We start from the raw sequence: 17,018 nt of genomic DNA, 5'->3' as shown, positions 1-17,018 counted from the left end.
AAACCACAATTAACCAAAAATCCTCTTAGAAAAACCCAGGACTTGGGCTGCCCCGGGGGACTCAATGGTTTAGCGCGCCTTCAGTCCAGGGCCTGATTCTGGAGACCGAGGATCGAGTCCCGCGTCAGGCTCCCTACATGGAACCTGCTTCTCCCTCTGCCCCCCTCCACCCCACCCTCCGTCTGTGTGTGTGTCTCATGAATAAGTAAATAAAATCTTAAGAAAGAAAGAAAGAAAGAAAGAAAGAAAGAAAGAAAGAAAGAAAGAAAGAAAGAAAGAAAGAAAGAAAGAAGAAAGAAAAGAAAACCCCAGGACTTTGTGTTCAGGGTATATGCTTTAGCTTTAAAATGTTATTTTATTATTAAACTAATAGGCATTTTAAGGTAAAATCGTAAAAATTCATCCTCCTTTTTCTTTTTCTCACACCTTTCTGATCCTCAATTTTAATCCCCTTTATCATTAAAAAAAAAAAAAAACTAGGAAAGACAACTCCACTTCATGTAACTACTTCCAACTTTTTGTGTCTTTATTACTTTCTGCCACATACATAGTTCTTACAAAATTATAATCGGTGTATATGCAAGCCTGTATCTTTTCTCTTACTATTATTTCCAAGACAATATGCTTGTTCAATATAGTCCTATTTTCATTTTAAATACTTGAGTGGTATTCTGTTCTACAAATACACCATAATTTATTTAATCCTTTTTCTTTTTTTTTTTTTTTTTAATTTTTTTTAATTTATTTATGATAGTCACACAGAGAGAGAGGCAGAGACATAGGCCGAGGGAGAAGCAGGCTCCATGCACCGGGAGCCCGATGTGGGACTCGATCCCGGGTCTCCAGGATCGCGCCCTGGGCCAAAGGCAGGCGCTAAACCGCTGCGCCACCCAGGGATCCCTTAATCCTTTTTCTATTTTGGGACATGGCATTTGCTTTTACTTTCTCCTTATTGTAAATAACAGATCTGTAAACAGCCCATGTATCTTTTTTTGTTGTTCTTTTGAATTATTTCTTTGGAAGCAATTCCCAGGAGTGGAATTATTAGGTCAAAAAACATGGATGCTTTTATGGTTCTCAATAAATGTTGCCAGATTGGCCCCCATCCTTCCTTCCTTCCTTAAAGGCTCACTGTACCTAGTGGGCACAAATTATAAGCTCAGTGAGATGTGCCAGGAAGGGAATGTGAACAGAAAGCCGCCCCTGGCGCCTGGGTCAGCACAGAGCCCTGTCCTCCCAGGTACTCCTGTGGGTCCTCCACCCCAGGGAGGGGAGGAGAGGGCAGGAAAGGGTTGTGGGCACCGTGGGAAATGAAGCAACAATCTGGTACTTCCTGCCAGAGCAGCTGCAGATGAGAAATTACATACCAGCGAAAGGGAGGCAGGGCAGAGTAAACGTGCAGCCCCAAGAACATCCCCACCCCCTCCCGCCCTGGATGAGGGCAGAACACCCTTAGTGTTTGGAATGGTCTCTAGGGAGCTGTGGACTTGCCCCTAGGAAATGCCTCAGGGTCCTGGGCAAGAGTGTTCTGGATTAGGCTGAAGAGACTCACTCCCTTGCTTGATAAATATTTGAGTGGCCACTATGTCAGGTGCTGGAAATTCTGATCCTAAAGGGAATAAAACTTGGGCTCTGCCCTCAGGGAGCTTGCAAGCCGGTAAGGAAGTCAGAAGGGTAACAGTGATTGCAACAGCATCATCACCTATCCTTACAGACCTGCGCTCGGGACACAGATCTTGGTGTGACCCAGAGGACTTAGCATGTGAGCTCCATGTGCGGCAGGCAGAGGTGATGGGCAGCATCCGAAGTGAAGGATGTTCCAGCTGGGGATGCCAAAGCAGGAGAGCGGGGAGTGCGTGAAGTGGAAGACCAGGCAAGACCCTGGGAGCCTCTTTCAGACTTGGTCGTGGAGGCCTAAGGATTCCTCTGCAGAGGCACTTAGCTCACAGTCCCAGCTGCGAGGGGGAGCCTGAGATCCTTGAAGCTGCATTTATAGCTCAGACTTTTTAACATAAATTGAATGTTTCCTGATGAGATCATGGGGACCTTTAAAGCTCTCCAAAGCCACCTCTTTGGGTCACCACTCATTTGATTCTCAGAGCAATGTGGGGGGGGGGGGGGAGGAAGTCATATGACCAGATTTACATTTTAGAAAGTTCTCTGTGCTGAGGTTTGCAGAATGGATTGGAGAGACCGTGGGGTCCTTTAGGGGGCTGGTCAGTCATCCAGACCAGAGGTCAAGCAAGCCATGCTTCAGAAGGGACCGTGGGGTTTGAGGGAGGTGGAGGGGGACCCTTCCTCCCAGGGCCAAGAACTTTCTCCCTACAAGCCTCACTGAGGGTTAAGGGAAGGAACAGCCATTTCCAGGGGCCTGTGGTCCAATGGGATGCCCAGGTGCCACCATAGCATTTAATGAGAGGACAGACCTGGGGCTGGGTTTCTATGTCCATAATGAAAGGCAACTCACATGTGCCTCCCGGGCCTGTGAAGTTACACTGTGTGTGCGGGAGGAGAGCCAAGTGAGTGTTACACTGCAGCTGGAAGAAGCCAGCCACAGTGGTGACTGAGTTCAGGGCTCTGGACTAAATACCATCACTCAATCACTGTGGGATCTTGATTGGGATCAATGCCACAAGATTTGGGGTCCTCACCTGGATGATAATTCCATCCCTGTCTGGCTTATTAGGAGGATTCAGTGAGAAAATATGTCCATAGTCAAGACCTTGGAGAAGATAAAAAGGATGCCATAGATCCAGGGTGTTGTCACCTCTGTGCTTTGGAAAACATAGGGAAATATCTGGAAATAACTTAGTCCCTCAAAAGAGAGGTAGGCCCCCTGGAGCCAGAGAGAGAGAAAGAGGGGGTGGGGCATGGAGGGTGGGTGAGGGTGGGGAAGCCACAGGGTGTGCACCTCTGCTTGGGTCCCTGCTTCCTCCTCTTCTTGTGGTTTGCCTTTGAAGCTGAGGGCAGCTGTTAGATCAAAGAACAGGTTGGGCCCAGCCCAGATCACTCTGCTCAGAGGCAGAGGCCATGTTTGAAGCCACACCGAGGAAACTGGCGGGGGCTGGCAGGACTTCCGGACTCCAGGCTCTCTAGTGTTTGGACGGCTCTGACCTGACGCCCACCAGGAGGCCCTGGGGAGGAAAGGCCTGTTGTCCATACCAGGGGCACCACTGCCCCATCACTCCTGCCAGGGACTCTGTTCTAGCCACAGTCAAGGGCAAAGTTCAGGAGCTCCAGGGACCCCTCTTCTGTCCAGTGAAGTGTTTTGAGTTTTAGAAACAAAAGTACCAGGCAGCCCCGGTGGCGCAGCGGTTTGGCGCTGCCTGCAGCCTGGGGTGTGATCCTGGAGACCCGGGATCGAGTCCCACATCGGGCTCCCTGCATAGAGCCTGCTTCTCCCTCTGCCTGCCTATGTCTCTGCCTCTCTCTCTCTCTCTGTGTGTGTCTCTCATGAATAAATAAATAAAATCTTAAAAAACAAAAACAGAGCAGGGAGCAGGGAAGGCCAGAATTCCAGGCCAGCCAAAGTCTCTGCTTGTGTGAAGTTGGGCAATTTTGGTAGGGGAGAGGGATGTAAGGCACTTGGTCCTGACCTCCTGCAGAGCAAGAGCATGCACAGGCTGCTGGAGTGAGGGGGTCTTGGGGCGAGATTCAATGCCTTTGTTAGTTTGCTAGGGCCACCATCACAAGGTGCCGCTGACACAACAGAAGTATGGTTCCTCACAGCTCTGGACACCAGAAGTCTGAGGTTAACGTGTCAGCAGAGCTGGCCTCTCCTCTTGGCTTTAGTATGGGCGTCTTCTCCTGTCTCTTCATGAGGTCTCCCCTCCCTAAGATTGTGTCCTAATTTCCTTCTCTTATAAGGACACCAACCACGTTGGCTGAGGACCTCTTTCTAACTTAACTCTGTCTTTGAAGACTTGTCTCCTGAGTCTCCTTCTGAGGTATTAAGGGTTAGGACATCAACATATGAATCTGGGGGACACCATTCAGCCCATTAAAAAAAACCCCAGATGCGGAGCCTCCCTTCCAGCCGTGGGTGAGGACAGGTTGCCATGGAGGTCACGGCCCAGCCACAGCCACGGGGCGGAGATGGAGCTGTAAGGGCTCTAAGAGCAGAGCAGTGGCCCAGAGCCCACCGTTCACTCCATGCCTGGCTACTTCTGTTACCTCTGTCATGCCTGTCCTTGGGCCATATCCTAGAAAGAGGGCAGCAGGGCAGCAGGGCACACTGAGCCCCGCACTGGCAAGGTTGCTGCCTGGCTCCCCTCACCCAGGCACAGCTTCCGCCACCTTCTTGTCCCCTCTCCTGCTGACGCAAAGTGCAGTGCTGGGGACTGCAACCATGGCATTTAACAGACGCTCTGGAAAATTCTCCCAGCTTCCTGTCTTGCAGGCCTTTACCCGTGCCGGTGCCCCTGTCTGGAACCTCACTGCTCCTCACCATCACCCTGTGGGGAGTTTCATTACTGTGGGGCTCTTCCTCCCCAGTCACCATTCGATGTGGGACACCATGTCTCTCCAGCCGGGATGAAGGGTGAGGCCTGGAAGGACCACGGCTGGCATGAACCAACCCATGCCTATCTGCCCTCTGTCAACAGGGCATGGGGGCTGGCAGGAGGAGGCAGAGGCTGTGGCGGGCCCCCTCCCACTCGTTCCTCAAGGGCTGCTCTCCTCCCATCTCCTGTCTTATCTGGGGGTGGGTCCCAGATGTTTCCTCTCACACACACAGTCCCCAGTGCCTTTTCCCACAGGAACCAGCGCCCTGTTTCCAGGCCCTGGGAGGAGGTTCCCCCAGCCTGGCTCCTAGCTCTGTTCACTCTCCTGAGCCCTTGATGTCCTTCTTATCATCCAGACAGGGGAGGACTTGAGTTTAAAGGGAACTGGGCCCCTTTAAAGTTGAAACCTCACCATGACCAGATATGGGAGTGTATTTTCAGCAGGAGGCCTAGGTGAAGATACAAGCAGTTGTCAGCCTGGAACCAGGCCTGGCTCCCTCCCCCCCCCCCCCCCCCCACGAGAGACACTGACCAGTTGCTGCCCCAGCTGGGGACACACATTTTCTAATTATGAAAACTGTGAACAACTTCAAAGCTGATGAACAATTTTTTTTTGGCCCATGCTTCCAAATTCACTCTCATCTTCGTCAATTTTTTTTTAAAGATTTTATTTATTTATCTGTCTATTTAATGTGAACAGGAATGGGACAGAGGGAGAAGGAGAGAAAGAATCTCAGGCAGACTGCCCTGTGAGTACAGAGCCCAACGTGGGGCTCCATCCCACAACCCTAAGATCATGACCCAAGCTGAAATCAAGAGTTGGACACTTAACCAACTGAGCCACCTAGGCACCCCTTGTCTTTGTCAATTTACAAATGTAAGTTTGTAAAGTTGATGTGTTTCTGTGAGTCTCATCACTGCATACAAAACACTGGATTTCTCAGCCCTGATTTTTTTTTTGTTCCGTACACATCTCTGTGTTAGGAACGTTAACTACTTGTCATTTTTAATAGGAGCCCAGTGTTTTATTGCCTTCATGCTCTATAGTTTACTCCTACTGTTCTCTCAAATTTAATATTCAGATGGTTTCTAATTTTCCACCTTTATGCGAATAGCAGTATCGTAGATAATTTTGTATAAACTGCATGTTTTCTTCTTTATTTCCTTAACATTTATTATAAAAATAGAGTGAGGCATTTTCAAGCTCTTGCTACACAGGGCCAGACCATTGTCTCAAGAGAGGACCAGAATTAATCAAGATGTAATACTAAGAGCAATTTTTAAAGAAACAATTTTCCCCAAAATCCTGGCAACTCTGGCTGTTTATCATGATGACATATTTTGCCGATGTAATGGTTGTGCAAAGGGACCTTAAAGTTAATTTACGTTTTAGTACTGACTGTCAACATTCTGTGTCCTCCCAAATAATAACTTTGGGTTAGTATTTTCTCCCTTGGTTTTGGAAGTTTACCTGCTTTGGTTGCCTTCTGGGTGCTTATTTTACAGACATTTCACATGCATAAACATGTTGTGTGATTTCCCTTAGTGAGCTTCTATCCTGGCAGCCTTCCTCTGCTAAGTCTTCTTTAGATCAAGCAATGATTTTCAACCCTGGATGCATGTTAGAGTCACCTGGGAGAGTTTCTAAAACACAGACATTAGGTGTGCCTGGGTGACTCAGTTGATTAAGCATCTGTCTTTGGCTCAGGTCATGACCTCAGGGTCCTGGGATCAAGCCCTGCATCAGACTCCCTGCTCAGTGAGGAACCTGTTTCTCCCTCTCCCTCTGCTGGCTCAAACTCTCTCTCTCTCTCAAATAAATAATAAAGTCTTAAAAAAAAATACAGACCTTAGCCGCATTAGAAGTATAGAAGAGGAGCTGTTGGTTTCCTCAAACAGATAAAGACCCCGAGGCCTGGAGACTTGATCCAGAAACTAGAACGTCTATCTTTATCCAGTGGCTGATGCTTTCAAGCCAATAAATATTTGTTGCACACCTACTATGAGTTGGCCACTCTGCTAGGAAGCGGGGAGGCCCAGGTAAAATCTATGGTACATACCTTCAGCAGGGGTCACACCATTGAGAGGGACAGGCAGCTCGTTGTAGCTAGGGAAGTTTAATGGGAGAGATCCTCAAAAGCTTCTTGAAGGAAGCAAGAAGCTGGGTTTTGAATGAAGAAGAGCTACCCAGATGGAGGGACTAAGGATGAAGGCTTTTGAAGTAGAGGAACAGCATGTGCAAAGACACAGAGGCATGAAAACGGGTAACGTGCTGGAGGCATTGCAGGGGTGCGTGGTGGGAAGAGCAGGGCATGTAGTCAGCCTGCCAGCTCCACCACAGCGTTGTCATCTTCAGCAAGTTATGTAGCCTCTCTAAGCTCCAAATCTCCCATCTATCCCATGATGATCATAATGCCTGGCTGGCTGGCTGGAGGTTGACCAAATGAGATCTTTATTGAGCCCTAGGCATTATTTTTGGTACATGGTAAATGCCCTGTAACTATTGGTTGTCATTATTGAGAAGACGTAATCTTTTATGGAGAAGGGATGGACAGGGGCCTTATATTCTATACGGAGATGATCTGATCATAGAGTAAGGACTATAGAGTAGGTAAGTCACGCAAAGACATAATCAGACAGATTTAAGATAGTCTGGGCAACAGAGGGGGGAATGGACAGGAGAGAGAAGAGCAGAGGCAAAGAGGTCAAGTGACCATAATCTCTCTCCACAACCACAGGAGAGGTGATGGGGGCCTTCAGGTGCAGTGACCACTGTGAGAATGAGGAGGCCAAACCAGAAATGCAGATTAACTAGGCTTGGTGATCTGTTGGATGTGGGAAGGCAGGGGACAGGGAGCGAAATGGGATGTTTCCTCACTCCACCCCCTGCAGGTGTGCTCCTGCGCTTCACCTGATCCAGCAGCCCCAACATTCCCTCTCCAAAGGGGCCCATTGTCCCTGATCTTCGTGGCTCCCAGACACTGACTCCCAGGGGTTAGGCAAACTGCGAAGGAAGAGCACAGGGCCCATTTGTTCAAACATTGGCTGGAGGCTACACCTCTCCCCAAGGAAATGAGCTCAGCTTCCTTAGTCTCCCACTCCTGCAAAAGAAATCTCAAGGTTGGTGACTTGGAACCCGCTCGAGACCTTCTCTGCCGACCACCTCAGGATCCGGATATCCTGGGCTTTTGCAGCATATGGGCCAGGCCCAGCTCTGCCCGGGAAGGGTGGCCCACAGGAGGGATGTGCTTTGTGGAGAGGAAATGGCTCAAACCAGATATTGCCTTGTTTGTTTTCCCTGTGAAGAAAAGAGACCAATTTACTTTCCTCTTTTATTTATTTTTTAGGGATGAAGCAGATATTTTTAATTTCTCTAGTTTCCTGCTGTCTACAGGTGTTTCCTATGGTCTTGCTGTCAGAAAGGCATAATCAGCTCTGTTCCTGAGATTTCTAAAACGTCTCCCTGCTGTGACCTCAAATCCCCTTGGGGCGAGGCAAGGTGACTACATGGCCCCTCCATAACCTGCTTGTGTTTCCCACCATTCACCTGTGGTGCAAGCGGGGGTTTGCTCCTAATACCTCCTGGAGAGGTGCCAATGGAGAGAGAGAGGGGAGGAGGAAGTCTCTGGCTCCAGCAGCACTCTGGGTTTTGGTTCCCTGGCTATTGTGGCATTCATGACAGGGCTGCCCAGTAGCTCCAGTAAAATTAGTCTTTACTTTTCATTTGTAGGACGGTTCTCTCACCTCCAAACAATCATGACAGACTCTGTAGAACAACTATTGAAAAGGCAGAAATACTTGTTTTTTACCCCAAAAAAGTTATGCACAAACTAAAACTTTGGGGAAAGCATCGTGTTTTTCACGCACCAGAGAAGCCATTGGTGATGGGAAATCTTTTATAAAGTGAAGGGACCATCAGTAAAGCAACATAGTCTGTCTCAAACTACCTATTTTACAATACTCATGAATCGGGGGATCCCTGGGTGGCGCAGCGGTTTGGCGCCTGCCTTTGGCCCGGGGCGCGATCCTGGAGACCCGGGATCGAATCCCACGTCGGGCTCCCGGTGCATGGAGCCTGCTTCTCCCTCTGCCTGTGTCTCTGCCTCTCTCTCTCTGTGACTATCATAAATAAATAAAAATTAAAAAAAAAAAAAATTAAAAAAAAAAAAAAAAAAAAAAAAAACAATACTCATGAATCTATGGAGCCTCATATCTGTCTTTCACAAGGAATGTGACTAATATTTATTGAATACTTTCATTACACAGCTTCTCTTTTAAAACCTTCACCACCATTCTGTGAGTTGGGTATTGCTGATCTGTTGTACTGAACAGGAGACAAACACTTAGACTGCGTAAAGGGTCTGGTGGCTCCATAGGGCAGGAGCAGACCTCTAACACAGGTCCCTCCCTCTCCTGTCTACAGTGGTGCACCCTCATCCCCCCATAGAATTCCATGAGGAGCCCATAATGCCTGTAATATTATTTAGTATTAAGAGCAATGAATCAGTGATGTCCTTAAAATAATTAAAAATAAATTCACATACTAAACCAAAAGATACCTCCTGGGATAACCCAGGAAAACAGGTCAAATAGGATAAAACATTCTTCCCATAAATCAGAAATAACAAACCCCTGGATCATATGCTGTAGGCAAGCATTTTCTCTCCCCAGCAAAGCTTTCTTTTTTTCTTTTTAGCTAACCTGACATTGAAAAGTAAATTCAATAGATTATATTTACAAGTCAGCCTTGTAATCTTATCCTGAAAAATCAAATCATGTGAACGATCTTTTGAGAAATGACTCAGTGTGAGCCATGTAGGTGGTGGACTGGTGCAGAGTGGCACCCCTTTGGTGTGAGTGGGCAGGGGTCTCCCCCAGTGCCCACCCACTTCTGTGCATTGCCTGCCCAGCCTCTGAGGGCATTGGACCTTGCAACACTCACCTTAGATGCTGCAGGAGAGGGGTGTGAAACAGTGCACAGAAGTGCACTCAGGATCAGAACAGGTCTTGCACACTGGAAAAGTCTCTTCATATCATCGACATCTGGTGTATGAATAGATTTCATAGAAGGGAGGATGGCTGTGTCATATTAAGAATTGGACTGCCCAGGGCCACCTGGATGTCTTTGGTGGTTGAGCGTCTGCCTTTGATTTGGGGTGTAGTCCTCGGGTCCCGGGATCAAGTGCCACATCGGGTTCCCCATGGGGAACCTGCTTCTCCCTCTACCTGTGTCTCTGCCTCTCTCTCTGTGTCTCTCACGAATAAATGGTTAAGATCTTTGGGGACAGGACACCTGAGCAGCTAAGCAGTTGAGTATCTGCCTTCTGACCAGGGCGTGATCCTGGGATCCCGGGATCGAGTTCCACATCAGGCTTCCTGCATGGGCCCTGCTTCTCTCTCTGCCTATGTCTCTGCCTCTCTCTGTGTGTCTCTCATGAATAAATAAATAAAATTTAAAAAAAAAAAAAAGATCTTGGGGGGAAAAAGTCAGACTGGCCAAATTTTGAACCCAACGCTACTACAGGGCACATGACTCTGGGAAGGCTATTCACTACTGGGTTTCCTTGTCAAACAGGACTAATAGTATAGTAATTAATGTCTTCTTCACATGGCTGTTGAGGGGATTAGGCAAGGTACATCCTTGATGTGCCTTGTGCAGACTAAGCACTCAATCAGTGTTCATTCCTGTCTTCATTTTCCTTTTCCAAGCTGATAAACACATGACTTCCCTGGGGACATAATCTATTTATCACCAAAGATGTAAATAGCTATATGGTGAGTTGTCCAAAATCTGTAGAAAATCAGGGTTTGGAACCCAAAGGAAATTACCTGTTTCTCCTTTGTCTTGTCTTATAATTTGTTTTTTTTGTTGTTGTTTGTTTGTTTTTTTTTTTCTGAGTATATGCTGAGCTGGAAGGGGACATTTTGGCTTCAGATTGATCATTTCCTTGAGCAGAGACAGTATGTAATAGCAACGCAACAGCACTTAAAAATGTATTCAGGGCTCCTCCAAATGGGGTAAACTGGCCTAAATTTTACTAAACCTAAAAACAGCTTTGAAGAGCATATATTTAACTTAGTGACACAATATCTTTTTTTTTCCATTTTATTTTAATTCCAGTATAGTTAACAAATAGGGTTATATTATTTTTAGGTTTACACTATAACAATTTGGCCATTCCATACATCACCAGGTGCTCATCACAGCCCATCTCGCCTCTGGTGACCATCGGTTTGTTCTCTATAGTTGAGAGTCTGTTTCTTGGTTTGTCTTTCTCCCTTTGCTTGTTTTGTTTCTTAAATTCCACATGCAAGTGAAATCATATGGTATTTGTCTTTCTCTATTTCACTCAGCATTATATTCTGTAGCTCCATCCATGTCGGTGCAAATGGCAAGTTTTCATTCTTTTTATGGCTGAGTAATATTCCATTGTGTATATATACCACATATTTTTTTTTTAATTTTAAGCAGCTTTTATTTCCTTTTTTTTTTTTTTTTTTTTTTTTTGCAACTTTTATTTCCTTTGAGGAGGGTGCACCATTCCTGGAAATACTGCAATACCAGATCGATGTGTGGAGTAGACAGAGCAAGCTCCTATTCTGTCTCCTAATTCCAAAAATCCATTTAATATATTGTCCTTGGATAAAGGATGTACCAGATATTAAACTGATAAGAACAGATACTACACATAATCTTAGCCAAAAGGCCGAGAAGTGATGTATGTCACATATTATTTATTCATTCATCTATCAATGGACACTTAGGCTGCTTCCATAATTCCGCTATTGTAAATAATGCTGCTATAAATATTGGGGTGTGTACATCTCTTTCAGTTGCATTTGTGTGTTCTTTGGATAAATACCTAGTAGTATGATTGCTGGATTATAGGTTAGTTCTATTTTTAATTTTTTGAGAAATCTCCATACTGTTTTCCACAGTGACTACACCAGTTTGCATTCCCACCAAAAGTGCAAGAGGGTTTCCCTTTTTCCACATCCTCGCCAACACCTGTTGTTTCTTGCATTTTTTATTTTTAACCATTCTAACAGGTGTGAGGTGATAACTCATTGCAGTTTTGATTTGCTTTTCCCTGATGATGAGTGATGTTGAGCATCTTTTCATGTGTCTGTTGGCCATCTGGATGTCTTCTTTGGAAAAATGTCTGTTCTTGTCATCTGCCTATTTTTAATTGGATTGTTTGTTTTTTGGGTGTTGAGCTATATCAGTTTTTTATATATTTTTTGGATACTGACCATTTGTTAGACGTCTCATTTGCAAGTATCTTCTCCCATTCCATAGGGTTGCCTTCTAGTTTTGTTGATTTTTTTCCTTCACTGTGCAAAAGCTTTTTATTTTGATGTAGTCCCAGTAGTTTATTTTTGCTTTTATTTCCCCTGCCTCAGGAGACATAACCTAGAAAACTTGCTCGGCCAGTGTCAGAGACCTTACTGCTTGTGCTCTCTTCTAGGATTTTTATGGTTTCAGATCTCACATTTAGGTCTTTAATCCATTTTGAATTTATTTTTCCATAGGGTGTAAGAAAGTGGCCTAATTTCATTCTTTCACATGTAGCTGTCCAGTTTTCCCAGCACCATATGTTGAAGAGATTGTCCTTTTCCCATTGGATATTCTTTTTCTGCTCTAAGACTAATTGACCACATAGGTGTGGGTTTCTTTCTGGGTTTTATATTCTGTTTCTTTGATCTATGTCTGTTTTTGTGCCAGTACCATACTGTGATAATTACTATAGCTTCGTAATATAACCTAAAGTCTGAAATTATGATAACAACACAGTATCTTTACGCAATTACTGACTTCACCTCCTCCTTTTCCCCCTCCCTGGGTATGTGTCCTGTCCCCTGACACTCAGGCCTTGGCTTTGATATTTTGAGAAGACTGTCAGGGGAGCTTGGGTGCCTCAGCTAGTTAAGTGTCTACCTTCTTTAGCTCAGGTCATGATCCTGGGGTCCTGGGATCAAGTTCTGCATCTGGCTTCCCATTGAGCAGGAAATCTGCTTCTCCCTCTCCCTCTGCCCCTCCCCTGTGCATGCTCATTCTCTCTCTCTCTCTCTCTCTCAAATAAATGAATAGAATCTTTAAAAAAAAAAAAAAAAGTAGACTGACAACTCACTCTAGAGTTGTTTTCAGGTATTTGTTCCCCTGCTCAAACCATACCTTCCAAAAGGATTTAGGGAGTAAAGTTCAAAACTCTCATTTCAGTATTTTTAACATTTTTCTTTTATGTTTATCTTATTATAGGTCTTGGCAGCCTTTCTTTCTTTTGAAAGCAATCATGGATGGGGTGCCTGGGTGGCTCAGTTGGTTAAGTGTCCAACTCTTGATTTCAGCTCAGGTCATGATCTCAGGATCCTGAGATTGAGACATATCTGGCTCTATGCTCAGCGAGGAGTCTGGTTGAGATTCTCTCTCCCTCTCTGTTTGCCGCTCTCCCCACTCACACTCTCTCTCAGATAAGTGAATAAAGGGACTGCCCGGGTGGCTCAGCAGTTGAGCGTCTGCCTTTGGCTCAGGTCGTGATCCCGGGATCTGGGATCGAGTCCCGCATCGGGCTCCCTGCATGGAGCCTGCTTTTCTCTCTGCCTGTGTCTCTGCCTCTCTCTCTCTCTGTGTCTCTCATGAATAAATAAATAAAATATAAAAAAATAATAAAGATAAGTGAATAAAATCTTTAAAAAAAGGAAAAGAAAACAATTACAGGTAACCCTATAAATCAATTCTAATTTATTCATTCAAATACACACGTATAGTTTGACATAACTGAAATCATAGCAAGCCTGCTGTTTTTTTACAGGCAAAGTTTTTCATTTGATTTGACTCCTCCAAATCCGCTTCCCTTCCCACACCCCAGCCTCCAGAAATCCCTATAGGATACTTCATGCTCTGTAGCTTTGTAAATAATTGCTTATACAAACGCACTCATGTAGATATATACATACACACAGTATGGGGGTGGGTTGTTTAGCTGTTGCTTTATAAAACTGGGCCATATGATACAGAATTCCATGCATTTAACTGTTCTCACTTTACAATTTTTCATGGATGTTTGGAGTACTCTAATTCATTCTTCTTAATGGTTTCATAATAACCCGTTATGTGAATGGACTATAAACCTTTTCCCTCTTTATGGGTATTTGTTGTGTTCCCAGTCTTGCTGTTATAAACTTTGCTGCAATCAACCTCCACGTCCTTATATACTGGGTCTTTTATGTTTATGGAGTAGATTCTCAGGAGCATGGGCCTGAGTTACAACGTTTATGTAATCTAATTTAATAAATGTTGCCAGATAACATTCCCAAAAGGCTGTAACAACTCACATTTCCTCCAGCAACGTATGATGGTTCCTTTTTCCCAATTCCCAAACAGCAATAGCTACTTCTCTGTCTTCCCTCCTGCCTCCACAACCCCCCTGCCTGCCTGATAAGCATAAAGAAAAGTCTCAGTGTTCATTTATAGTTCTCTGACAACTTATAATTTGAGCTTCTTTTATGTTTCTTGGACTTTGGGGGTTTGCTTTTTTCTGTGAATCGCTTATTTATAGATACATTGTTCTTGTCGTTTTGTCAGAGCACTTTATATAACAGACACCATCTCCTTTTCATCTGTGTTACAAATGCTTTCCAAATCCATTGTTTTCTCTTTACTTCATTTATATTATTTTTGCCATAAAATTTTTACTTACTTTATAGCTAGAGGCGCTTTTTATTTTTTTAATAGCTAGGATTTCTCCCTTGGTTATAAAAGGGAACTATTTCATGTTAACACTCTTTGATCCTGTACTCTGCCGTTATAACCTACACTTCAGCTAATTAATCTCAGTGCCTTCAAAATGTCATGAACCCAGAGCCAGGCGTGGGAATTCAGCAAAGCATACTGGGCACTGTTATTCCAGGCTCCCCTCAGGCCACGTGTCTATTCTCTGGCTAGATCCTATCGCTGATACCAGTCTGGAATGTTTCTCTCTCCAGCTCTGAGCCTCTGTCTTCTCTTCCCGCCCCTGACAGCTTTTCCTTCCTTTTACCAGCTCTCCTCTATATTTTGCCCTTCTTTCTGCCAGAGTAGATGTGAACTGTCCCTGAACTCTCCATGTCCTTGCTCCACGGCCTTCAAGGTCACAGGGGCCCTTCCTGCTGCCTAAGCCAGATCACCCACCCTTCCCTGAACATCCAACCCTTTCACCAGAAGGATGTCTGCACCACCATGGGGGCTGCCCTAGTACCTCTTTGCAGTGGGATTTGCATCATAAGAATTCAGGACAAATGGGTGCCCGAGTGGCTCAGTTGGTTAAGCATCTGCCTTCAACTCAGGTCATGATCCTAGAGTGCTGGGATCAAGCCTGGGCTCCCTCTCAGTGGAGAGCCTGCTTCTCCCTCCCCCTCTACTTGCTGCTCCACCTACTTGTGCTCTCCCTCTCTCTGTCAAACAAATAAAATCTTAAAAAAAAAAAAAAAAAATTCAGGACAAATGTTTTTCTTTAAACTCCAGGCCAAATTTAACTCTTCAGGATAAATTCTCAATGCTTTGGCTTTATGTTTACTAATAGCCTGCATTTACTGAGCACTTATTATGTGCCCGACTCTGTGCTAGGCACTGTACCTTATGCTCTCACTTGATTCTTAGACAAGCCAGTGGGATATAAATGTTGCTATTCTCACTTTATAGATGAGGCCTCCAAAATTTAAAAAAATTAAGTTGCCTGCCTATGGTCACATAAGGAGCAAAGCAGGGATATGAATCAAACATGTCTCCAGAACACTATCTGTAAGCACTTTCTGATCCCATCTTACCCTGCATCCTTATCTGGCCACTTCTTCCTGAAGCTTCAGACTCAGGAACGCACATAGACTGTGCTGCTCCTTAGGCCTTAACCACACCCCACATGGATACAGCTTCTGTGTCACTGTCCTCTTAACTCACTCCTCATTCACTCTACTCTTGTTTCAAATTTCCCCAACTTCACTAAACAGAGCAAAGATCATGACTGCATTTCCCTATAGCCCCTCCCCTGCAAATTCATCGGTTGATTGCTTTTTATTTTTTAATTCCAATATAGTTAATATACAATATTATATTCATTTCAGGTGTACAATATGGTGATATAACAATCCTATCATTACTCAGTGCTCATCACGATAGGTGTACTCTTCATCCCCACCACCTCCCCTCTGCTGACCACTAGCGTGTTGTCTTTAGTTAAGAAGTCTGGTTTTTTTGTTGTTGTTGTTCATCTCTTTTTTCCTTTGTTCATTTATTTTGTTTCTTAAATTCCACATATGAATGAAATCATATGGCGTTCATCCTCCTGTCTGACTTACTTACCCTAATACTCTCTAGATCCATCCATTGTGTTGCAAATGGCAAGAGCTCATTCTTTTTTATAGCTGCATAATATTTCGTTATATACATATATATAATATATATTACATCTTCTTTATCCATTCATCTATGGATGGACATTTGCATCGTTTCTGTAATTTGTCTATTGTAAATAATGCTGCAATAAACATAAGGGCACATATATCTTTTCAAATTAGCGGGGTTTTTAAATATTTTTTGAACGATTTTATTTATTTATTAATGAGAGACACACACAGAGAGAGAGGCAGAGGGAGAAGCAGGCTCCATGCAGAGAACCCAATGTGGAACTCAATGCCAAGTCTCCAGGATCACGCCCTGGACCAAAGGCAACACTAAACCACTGAGTCCCGGGGCTGCCCTCAAATTTTGGTTTTTGTTTTCTTTGGATAAATACCCAGCAGTGGAATTATTGGATCATATATAATTCTATTTTTAATTTTTTGAGGACCCTCCATGCTGTCTTCCACAATGGCTGCACCAGTTTGCATTCCCACCAGCAGTGCAAGAGAGTTCCTTTTTCTTCACATCCTTGTCAACATTTGTTGTTGTATTTTTTATTTTAGCCATTCTGACAGATGTAAGGTGCTATCTTATTATAGTTTTAATTTGCATTTCCTTGGGCAGCCCCGGTGGCGCAGCAGTTTAGCGCTGCCTGCAACCTAGGGTGTGATCCTGGAGACCTGGCATCGAGTCCCACGTCAGGCTCCCTGTATGGAGCCTGCTTCTCCCTCTGCCTGTGTCTCTGCCTCTCTCCCTCTCTCTCTCTCTCTGTGTGTGTGTGTGTGTCTCTATGAATAAATAAATAAATAATCTTTTAAAAAAATAATAATAATTTGCATTTCCTTGATAGTGATGTCGAGCATCTTTTCAAGTATCTGTGGCCATCTGATTGCATTTTATTTTTCAGGCACTTTCTCTCACCTTCACTAAAATGAGGCTTAGCCACAACTTCTTTGGGGATATTAAATCTTCTTAAATCTCACTTGGCTTTAAAATACCTGCAGTGATGAACCTAGGAAGTCCCTGCTTAACTTAAATGTCTTGACTACCAAGCAAGCTCTAACCCTAAAAAGGGCCAGTTTTTGGCAATATTAAGTAAAATTGGTGGAAATCAGGAACAATAACCATTGGCCTATAAG

At 44.5% G+C, this 17,018-nt stretch overlaps 1 protein-coding gene and 1 non-coding gene across 5 annotated transcripts in view; one reads left to right on the top strand and one right to left on the bottom strand.

Moving 5' to 3' along the window:
- RCSD1 (RCSD domain containing 1) overlaps nt 1–17,018 on the top strand; it is a 97,188-nt gene that overhangs the window by 41,157 nt on the left and 39,013 nt on the right. The gene's annotated exons all lie outside the window — the stretch shown is intronic.
- On the bottom strand, nt 11,031–11,221 carry LOC112648998 (U2 spliceosomal RNA). Its single transcript, XR_003129432.3, has one exon. It is a non-coding gene; the product is annotated as a U2 spliceosomal RNA (small nuclear RNA).

Source organism: Canis lupus, chromosome 7 (assembly GCF_003254725.2).
Source record: "Canis lupus dingo isolate Sandy chromosome 7, ASM325472v2, whole genome shotgun sequence".
In the NCBI taxonomy this organism is placed as follows: domain Eukaryota; kingdom Metazoa; phylum Chordata; class Mammalia; order Carnivora; family Canidae; genus Canis; species Canis lupus.
This window is presented reverse-complemented; position numbering and strand designations above follow the sequence as displayed.